General features: G+C 45.8%; 1 protein-coding gene across 1 annotated transcript in view; it reads right to left on the bottom strand.

The window, feature by feature from the left end:
• Positions 1-9,324, bottom strand: part of LOC115466341 (5-beta-cholestane-3-alpha,7-alpha-diol 12-alpha-hydroxylase-like) — a 29,953-nt gene extending 20,629 nt beyond the window's left edge. Inside the window, exon 1 of the mRNA XM_030197532.1 lies at positions 9,241-9,324. The gene's annotated coding sequence lies outside the window, so the exon portion shown is untranslated. The remainder of the gene's footprint in view (positions 1-9,240) is intronic.
• Between the last annotated feature and the right edge of the window lie 388 nt (positions 9,325-9,712).

Consider the following 9,712-nt stretch of genomic DNA (forward strand, 5'->3'; position numbering starts at 1 on the left):
TCATGCTGAATATTCAAGCTGCACTTTCAGTAGAGAAGGGGAGAGAGAGGGGACAGGTAGCTGCTGAACCATAAAGAAGAAGGGGAAAGAGAGGGGACATGGAGTTGCAGCACTATAGGGGTGGAGGGGAAGGGAGAGGGGACAAGGAATTGCTGGGCTATAAGGGGGAAGGGGGCCAAGAGGAAACAGGGAGTTGCTTGCCCATAGGGGTGGAGGGTAATGGAGATGGGACATGGAATTACTCAACTCTATGGGGTGGAGGGGAATGAAGAGAGGTGACAGAATTGCTGGACCATAAGGGTCCAGAGGAAGGGAGAGGGAATAGGGAATTGCTGGACCATAGGGGTGGAGGGAATTGCTGGACCATAGGGGTGGAGGGGAAGGGAGAGGGAACAGAGAATTACTCAACCCTAGGGGTGGAGAGGGGAATTATAAAATGGCAGGGAATTATTGTACCATAAGGGGGAAGGGGGCAGAGAGGGGACAGAGAATTTCTGGACCATAAAGATGGAGGGGAAAGGGGAGGGGATGAAATTCTAGGACCATAGGGGTGGAGAAGGGAGAGGGGACAAGGAACAGCTGGACCATAGGGGTGGAGGGGAAGGGACGAGGGATAGGGAATTTCTGGACCATAAGGGTAGAGGGGAAGAGAGAGGGGACAGGGACTTGCTCAATTATAGGGACGGAGAGGAAGGGAGAGGGGACAGAGAATTACTGGACCATAAAGCGGAAGGGGACAGAGAAGAGACAGAGAGTTGCTGAACCATAGGGGTGGAGGGGAAGGGAGTGGGGGCAGGGAGTAGCTGAAACATAGGGGTGAAGAGGAAGGGAAGGGAATTAAGATGCTTTGAATGGTGGAAGCATGTGGGAGAGACCATGGGGGGGGGGGGGGGGGGGGGTTCTCAAGAGATGAATGACAATAGGATGGTGAGTACAGAGGTTGTTAGTGTAATAATGGGGTGTGAGTGAAAAAGAAGGGAATAGGAGGCCAGGGAAGGAGTGAGATAGGAGAGCTTACGGGTGAAAGGAGGAGATGGAAAATTAAGTGAAATAATAGGTGAAGAACTGAGTGAAGGCAGAAATTTGAGTGGGCAGACAGAAAAGAGAGAAAGAGGAAATATGTCAGAAGTGGATAAAGTGAGGGAATGGAAGAAGATAGGAGGAAGGTAGAGACAGGATAAATGGACAGCACCTACTGGAAAGAGAGCAGAAGACAGACAGAAAAGCAAAAAAGAGAAACTGGGACTAACATGCTTGGAGATTATATATATATATATATATATATATATATATATATATATATATATATATATATATTGCTAACAGCATATTGCACCCGCAAATGCGCAGTAGAGACTTCCCTCTCTGTCCCGCCCCCGCGTCAATACGTGATGATGAGGGCAGGACAGAGAGGGAAACTGCGCGAAGGGGAGGGAGGGAGGGAACCGCTCCCCCCCCCCCGAGGTCACCGCTACCGCTCCCCCCACCCGGAGTCGCCGCCGCCGCCCCCCTCCACCCAGCCCGGGCCCTCTCTTCGCTATTGAACTTACATCACCAAAAATGCAGCAGGGCAGATCAGCTGAGCTCCTGTCGGCCTTCCTTCCCTGCCTGTGTCCCGCCCTCGCCGACGATACGTCACACAAGGGCGGGACACAGGCAGAGAAGGAAGGCCCACGGCAGCTCAGCTGATCTGCCCTGCTGCGTTTTCGGCGATGTAAGTTCAGTAGCGAAGAGAGGGCCCGGGCCGGGTGGAGTGGGGCGGGAGGGGCGGCGGTGACTCCGGGTGGGGAGAGCAGTAGCGGTGACCTCGGGGGGGGGGGAGCGGTTCCCTCCCTCCCCTTCGCGCAGTTTCCCTCTCTGTCCCGCCCTCGTCATCACGTATTGACGCGGGGGCGGGACAGAGAGGGAAGTCTCTACTGCGCATTTGCGGGTGAGTACGGTCACTCGCATTTTATATGTTTGATGGTGCTTCAGAATTATATGGGTCCCACTGGAAAACACACCCAAAACTTCCTTAAAGATTACATCAGCAGTTAAACAAACTAATTTTTATTGAAATAACAAATACTAGGCATTTGTGAGGCTGGAAAAGCTCATACAAAACTCCAAGTGTACTCAAAGAACTTAAACATGAAATTGCTGATCTGCTGTTAGCAATATGTAACATCATTAAAATCGTCTTAGTACCTGAAGATTAGAAGGTTGCTAATGTGACGCTGATTTTTAAAAAGGGTTCCAGGGGTGATCTGGGAAATTACAGATCAGTAAGCCTACTATCAGTGCCGGTCAAAATACTAGAAACTATTAGAAAGAATAAAATTATGGAACACATAGACAAACATGGTTTAATGGGACAGAGTCAGCATGGGTTCAGCCAAGGGAAGCCTAGCCTCATGAATTTGCTTAATTTCTTTGAAGGCGTGAATAAACATGTGGATAAAGCTGAGCCAGTTGATGTAGTGTATCTAGATTTTCAGAAACCTTTTGATAAAGTTCCTCATGAGAGACTCCTAAGACAATTAAAGAGTCATGGGATAGGAAGCAATGTTCTGGTGTGAATTAGGAATTGGTTATTGGACAGAAAACAAAGGGCAGGCCTAAATGGTTATTACTCTCAATGGAGGAGAGTGAACAGTGGAGTACTGCAGGGATCAGTACTATTTAACCGGTGGGACTGGTGCTATTTAACATATTTATAAATTATATGGAAATCAGAACGACGATTGGGGTGGTTAAATTAGCAGATGACACAAAACTATTCAAGGTTGTTAAAACACATGCGAGCTGTGAAATATTGCAGGAAGACCTTAGGAAATTGGAAGACTGCGCGTCCAAATGACAGATGAAATTTAATGTGGACAAATGCAAGGTGATGCACATTGAAAAGAAGAATCTGAATCACAGTTACCTGATGCTAGGGTCCACCTTGGGGGGTCAGCACCCAAGAAAAGGATCTAGGTGTCATTGCGAATAATATACTGAAATCTTCTGCTCAGTGTGTGGCAGCGGCCAAAAAAGCAAACAGGATGCTAGGAATTATTTTATTTATTTGTTACATTTGTATCCCACATTTTCTCACCTATTTGTAGGCTCAACGTGGCTTACATAGTGCCGGAGAGCTGTTTGCAGACTCCGGAGTAAACAAATACAAGGTGATGTTGTGGAGGATAAGGTTCATGTTGTAGGACTACATAAAGGGATCGTACAGCTTAAGAGTTGTGTGATGGCCATTACGAACTTTAGTGTTGTTGTGTCACTGATATCAGGCGTTTATGTTGGGTCGGTGGGGTATGCCTTTTTAAACAGGTGGGTCTTAAGTGATTTTCTGAAGTGTAAGTGGTCATATGTGGTTTTCAGGTCTTTTGGTAGTGCGTTCCACATTTGTGTGCTGATGTATGAAAAACTGGATGCGTAAGTTGATTTGAATTTGAGTCCTTTGCAGCTTGGGTAGTGGAGATTTAGGTACATTTGTGTTGACTCGGATGCGTTTCTTGTTGGTAGGTCGATCAGTTCTGTCATGTATCCCGGTGCTTCACCGTAGATAATTTTGTGAACCATAGTGCAGATTTTGAAGGTAATGCGCTCTTTGATTGGGAGCCAGTGTAGTTTTTCGCGGAGGGGTTTTGCGCTTTCAAATCTTGTTTTTTCAAAGATGAGTCTTGCTGCCATATTTTGAGTGAATTTTTTAATATGCTGCCATATTTTGAGTGAATTTCTGAATTTTCTTTAGGGTTTGCTCTTTGCATCCCGCATAAATTCCATTGCAATAGTCTGCATGGCTTAGGGCTTAGTACCATTGATTGTATCAGGTTGTGAAATGTTTCCCTCGGAGTATTGTGTTCAGTTTTGGAGGCCGTATCTTGCTAAAGATGTAAAAAGACTGGAAGCGGTGCAAAGAAAAGCTACAAAAATGGTATGGGATTTGCATTGCAAACCGTACAAGGAGAGACTTGCCGACCTGAACATGTATACCTTGGAGGAAAGGAGAAACAGGGGAGATATGATAAAGATGTTCAAATATTTGAAAGGTATTAATCCGCAAATGAACCTTTTCCGGAGACGGGAAGGCGGTAGAACTAGAGGACATGAATTGAAGTTGAAGGGGGGCAGACTCAGGACTAATGTCAGGAAGTATTTTTTCACGGAGAGGGTGGTGGATATGTGGAATTCCCTCCCGTGGGAGGTGGTGGAGATGAAAACGGTAATGGAATTCAAACATGCGTGGGATAAACACAAAGGAATCCTGTTTAGAAGGAATGGTTCCATGGAATCTTAGCAGAGATTGGGTGGCGACACTGGTAATTGGGAAACAAAACAGGAGCTGGGCAGACTTCTACGGCCTATGCCCTGATTGTGACTGAATAGATAGGGATGGGCTGGAGTGTAAATTTTAAGGGGCTTCGATGTTAGCTTCAGAACTTAGTACAAGAACAGTACTGGGCAGACTTCTATGGTCTGTGCCCTGAGAAAGGCAAGGAAAATCAAACTCGGGTATACATATAAAGTATCACATACCATGTAAAATGAGTTTATCTTGTTGGGCAGATTGGATGGACCGTACAGGTTTTTATCTGTCGTCATTTACTATGTCTGAAATCCAGTACTTTGAGTTTTGTGCATCTGCACTCCACCTTTGCCTTTAAATCAAACCATATGGTGTGATGATCACTATTACATAGGTGGGTACTGACCTGGATATTGAAAACACTTCCTACATTCGTGAGCACTAGATCCAGCATCGACCCTTCCCTCGTGGGTTCAGTCACCATTTGTCTAAGCAAGGCACTTTGACAGGCATCCACAATCTCCCTACTTCTTTCTGATTCCGCAGACGGGACGTTCAAATCCACGCCAGACAAATTGAAATCTCCCAATAGTAGCACCTCCCTTTTCATACCAATCTTTTGAATATCTTCTATCAGATATTTGTCTAACTTCTCCATTTGTGCCGCAGGTCTGTAGATAACCCCTGTGTGGATACAGGTTCTGTCTTCTCTTTCGACGACAATCCATAAAGCTTCTTCCATTCCCCAGGTTCCCCGCATTTCAGCCGCTCTGATATTGTCTCTCACATACAGCGCCACTCCTCCACCTCTTCGGCCTTCTCTATCCTTCCTAAAAAGATTATAGCCCAGTACGGTCACATTCCATTCATGGGAATCGTTGAACCACGTCTCTGTAATAGCAACAATAGCCAAGTTTTCTTCAAACATCAGGGCTTGCAAGTCTTGAACCTTATTACTTAGATTACGAGCATTTGTGCTCATTGCTTTCCATGTGCTTAGTGAGTTTAGGTGGTTTTCTATATTTACATCGTAAACCACTACTAAATGGACTTGGGAAAAATCCACAATTCCAGGAATAACATGTATAGAATGTTTGTACGTTTTGGAAGCTTGCCAGGTGCCCTTGGCCTGGATTGGCTGCTGTCGTGGACAGGATGCTGGGCTCGATGGACCCTTGGTCTTTTCCCAGTGTGGCATTACTTATGTACTTATCATATTTATTCTGGGGGTGACTTTCCGAATTCCCTTGTTTCCTTTTGTCACTCCAACACTCTAGTTTAAATGTCTAGAAACGTACTGTCTGAATTTTTCCCCAAGGATCCTTTTTCCCATAACAGAAAGATGTAGCCCATCATTACAGTACAGCCTATTCTTTTTCCACGTATTACCCCATGCTCCTATATATCTAAAACCTTCTTCTTTATACCAAGACTCAAACCACTTATTGAATTCCATTGTTTTGCATAGTCTTTCCTCTCCCTTCCCCCAAGTAGGAATTACTTCAGAAAAAGTCACAGTCCGAACCAAAGATTTCAGTCCCTCCCCAAGCTTCTGGAACGCTCTCTGTGCTGTAAACTTGCTATTGTTGGCCAGGTCATCTGTCCCCAGGTGAATTACAACATCAGGGTTTGAAGCCTTGCTCTCTTCTCGGATCACTTTCAGTATTTGGTCGGTACATCTGGTAGCTGAAGATCCTGAAAGGCATTTCACCAGATTTGAACCCTTGAATTGTATTCCTAAGTTAATGCTTCTGATAATGGAGTCTCTGAGCAGTAAGAGTTTTCTGCTTTTCACCAATCTGTCATTGTTTGGGGGATGTTTCTTGGGTTGTGCTACTTTCATTGCCTCTGGTTCCACCACAGTACTTCTTTATCTAGCATCGTGATGATGCAACGCAGCAAAAGAATTTGACAGGGGCAAAGGTTGGGAGGGTGAGTGCTTCTGTCTCACAGATCTTAGTCTACCAGAGCCTACTGTGACCCATCTATTCCTCTGTTGTTTCATTCTCCATGGAAGTGGTGGTAGTAAATTGGCTGGGAAATAAGTAATCCTGGATGCTTCTTTAATTGTAGCTAATTCCTTCCTAGTAAGTGATGTCAGATAAAGACCTGTCCTGAATGGTCCATCCAGTCTGCCCAATAGTCACATTCATTATCAATTCAAGATTAAATCAAGAATGAATGTGATATTATATAGTTGATCATGGTCTTTCTTTGGTGTTTCAGGGGCATAGACCATAGAAGTCCGCCTGCCTCTGTCCTCAACTACTGGAGTTGCCATCAAAGCCCACTCCAGACTATCCAAATCCGTCTTGTCATTTGCAGGACACACACCGTAAAAGTCTGCCCGTCACTGTCCTCACATTCGTAATTACTGAAGTTTCCGTGGAAGCTCTTTCCAGCCCATCCTAATCCAGATTGCTATATGCAGGACTCCACATACTCCACCACGCCACTACTCACCTTTCCTTCCTCTGAGTAAATTCTGATAACCACCACCCTCTGGAGTCTGCCTGTCAAGAGGCCACTTCTTCAGTAAGTTCAGTTTTTGCTACTAGTTTCCTGTATGTGCATGTGACTTAACTATACTTTATCATGAATGACAAATTCTCCCTTTTGCTGTTCCTTGCTGCCCTGTTTCACTGTTTGCTTCTTCACCTTTCCATTCAGTTCTTCACTGTGCTTCCTTACTCTGGAGTTTTATCTCCTTACTCTGAATTAGAGAATGACACAGGGAAAATGTTTGTCTCTGTATCAGCAGACTCTGTCCCTGCCCCATCCCCGCGGGCCCTGTTTCTGTCTCTGCCCCATCCCCGCGGGCCCTGTTTCTGTCTCTGCCCCATCCCTGCAGGCTCTATCCCTGTCCCTGCACCATCACCGCAGGCTCTGTCCTCATCTGCAGAAGCTTTGAACACTTATGATTTTATATTTAAAGTACAAAAAGGAACAATATCCTGTGTAACTGTTGTTTATAAATCACAAAAACTATAATCACAACGAGCAACTATAATAACCCACCTCCACCCTCTACCCTTCCAGCTCCAACAATAGCTGACTTTTCCTACCCCAAGGAACCCTAATCCACCCTTTTAAAATGTCCAGGGGTACAAAATACAACCCGCTCTGTATTCCCTAGCGGTGAAGAAATATGCCCTATGAAGCACTGTTTTGATTTTTTAATCTGTGGATGAGTGAGTGATGACTTCAACAATCAGGATTTAGTCTAACTCTCCTGTTTTCCACAGTCCTTCCTGCAATAGAAAATGTCTTCTCAGAAGACGTGTTGATAGCAGGGATGCAGATGATCCCCCATACAAATTTTGACAGTTGTGGCCAGCATTTTTGCTTGTTTTTCCAAAAAATGAAAACACAGTGATCTGCATCACTCGAACATAAATAATGGTCCAGTTCAAAGTAGAGAATGACATAACATTGTAACATAGTAGTTGACGGCAGAAAAAGACCTGCACGGTCCAAGACCTGCACGGTCCATCCAGTCTGCCCAACAAGATAACTCATATGTGCTAATTTTGTGTATACCCTACTTTGATTTGTACCTGTGTTCTTCAGGGCATAGATCATATAAGTCTGCCCAGCACTATCCCTGCCTCCCAACCACCAGTCCCACTTCCCACCACCGGCTCTGGCACAGACCGTATAAGTCTGCCCAGCACGTACCCACAGGCATTGTCCCTGTCCCGTCCCCATAGTCTCTGTCACCATCCCAGTGTCATTCTCTTCTCTGGTTGTTGTGTCTTCCTTTTTGTTCAGTGCTATTTCTCCAAGACTCCACCTGCTTCTGTCCCACCTTGATCCCCTGTGCCCTCTGCTCTCTGCTTCCTGTGCTCCTGTGTCACTTTCTCCATCTGCCCCATCACTCTGAACACCTCTTGCATTATTCAAAGTGGCTGTTTCATGCATTATGAGACACTAACAGCAACGCCTCCATGCTGCAGAATGTGCTATGTCCATATTTGTCATTCATAATCTGTATGACTGCCTTTATGAGTAAAACTTGTCTCCTAGGATTAGAACATTATCAAAACTGAACAGGAAAAGGAAAGGGGGTGGGTTTGAATATAACATAATCACGATGGCCAGGAGCGGACTGAGGATGGTCTGGACCCCCGGGCACTGAGGGTGGTATGGGCCTTCCACCCAGCTGCTGCCCAACACCCCCCTGCCACCCCTGCCACTGTAGCCAATGCCCCTGCTGCCCCGGTCCTACCTGAGGAGTCCTGGTGGTCTGGTGGCCTCTGCAGGGGGGAGGGCAAGTTCTTTCCTGTCCGCTGCACTGCCTCTATTCCCCTGCCTGTTGGCGTCGCCATGTTTTCAAAATGGCGGCCGAGATTTCCCGCTGTAGTCTTGCAGGTCTCCACAGTCTTGTGAGACTTCCACAGGGAGTCTTGGCCGCCATTTTTAAAATACGGTGGTGCTGGGCGGGGGGGAATAGTGGCAGCCCAGCGGACCAACTAGAAAAGAACATATCCCCTCCCCCCGCATAGGCCACTAGATTACCAGCGGCACACCGGGCATCCGGGCAGAGCCTCTGGGCCTCCTAAAGCCTCTGGGCCCTTGGGCTCTGCCTGGTTGCCCGAATGGTCAGTCCACCTCTGACGCTGACTATGTACACCCTTCAAACTTCCCCTCCTCCCACTCTGCCAGTCTCTCAGACACTCAAAGAGCACTATATGCACAGTAACAATGAAATTCAATGTGGGTCACCCAGTAACATTTTAAGACAGCAGATACAACAGAGAACTAAGTCTGTGAAACAAAATGTCAAGGAAACAGTAACAGGGAAAATGACCCCAATTCTCTAAAAGAAGGTTCAAAGATCACAAAAGCAAGGCTGGTTTATGTTTATCATTTCAAGTGCTATTGAAATACTGATAAAACAAAGAGAGAGAGAGAGAGCAGAAATCTCAGGAACAGAATCTCTTGATTTTACTCACAAGCTCTGCTAGAGGTCAGTACAGAAACGGCTTGAAAGTTCCAGGGCTAGACAGGATGATGCAGAAATGTTGCTGTGTTGCCACTGTTTGAACTATGACAGACCTAGCACAGAGCCAGAGAATTTATAGTAATTTGGCAGAGTATTAAAATTAGATAGGTGTTCTCCTTTTCTCTCTCACCTTTATTGGTTAGAGCTTAGAGGGACAAAACAAACGAACGTCCAGCCCAACCCCCAAGTTCTCTAGTTGCTGATGTTCTGTTGGGAAAAATGTTGGTCAGTCCATAGCCACAGTGTTCCACACAGGTCAACAGCCCATGGAGTGAAAGAAGTAGTCTAGTGGTTCATCTGTTATTGAACTCATAAGAGCTGAATTGTAGGAGTGAAGCATTCAGGTTCCATGTATGTCTCTGCTGTGGGATGTCCATGTCAGTCCTGCTCAGTTTACCCATTGGAATAATTTTGTTCACGTT

The sequence above is a fragment of the Microcaecilia unicolor genome, chromosome 1 (assembly GCF_901765095.1).
Source record: "Microcaecilia unicolor chromosome 1, aMicUni1.1, whole genome shotgun sequence".
In the NCBI taxonomy this organism is placed as follows: domain Eukaryota; kingdom Metazoa; phylum Chordata; class Amphibia; order Gymnophiona; family Siphonopidae; genus Microcaecilia; species Microcaecilia unicolor.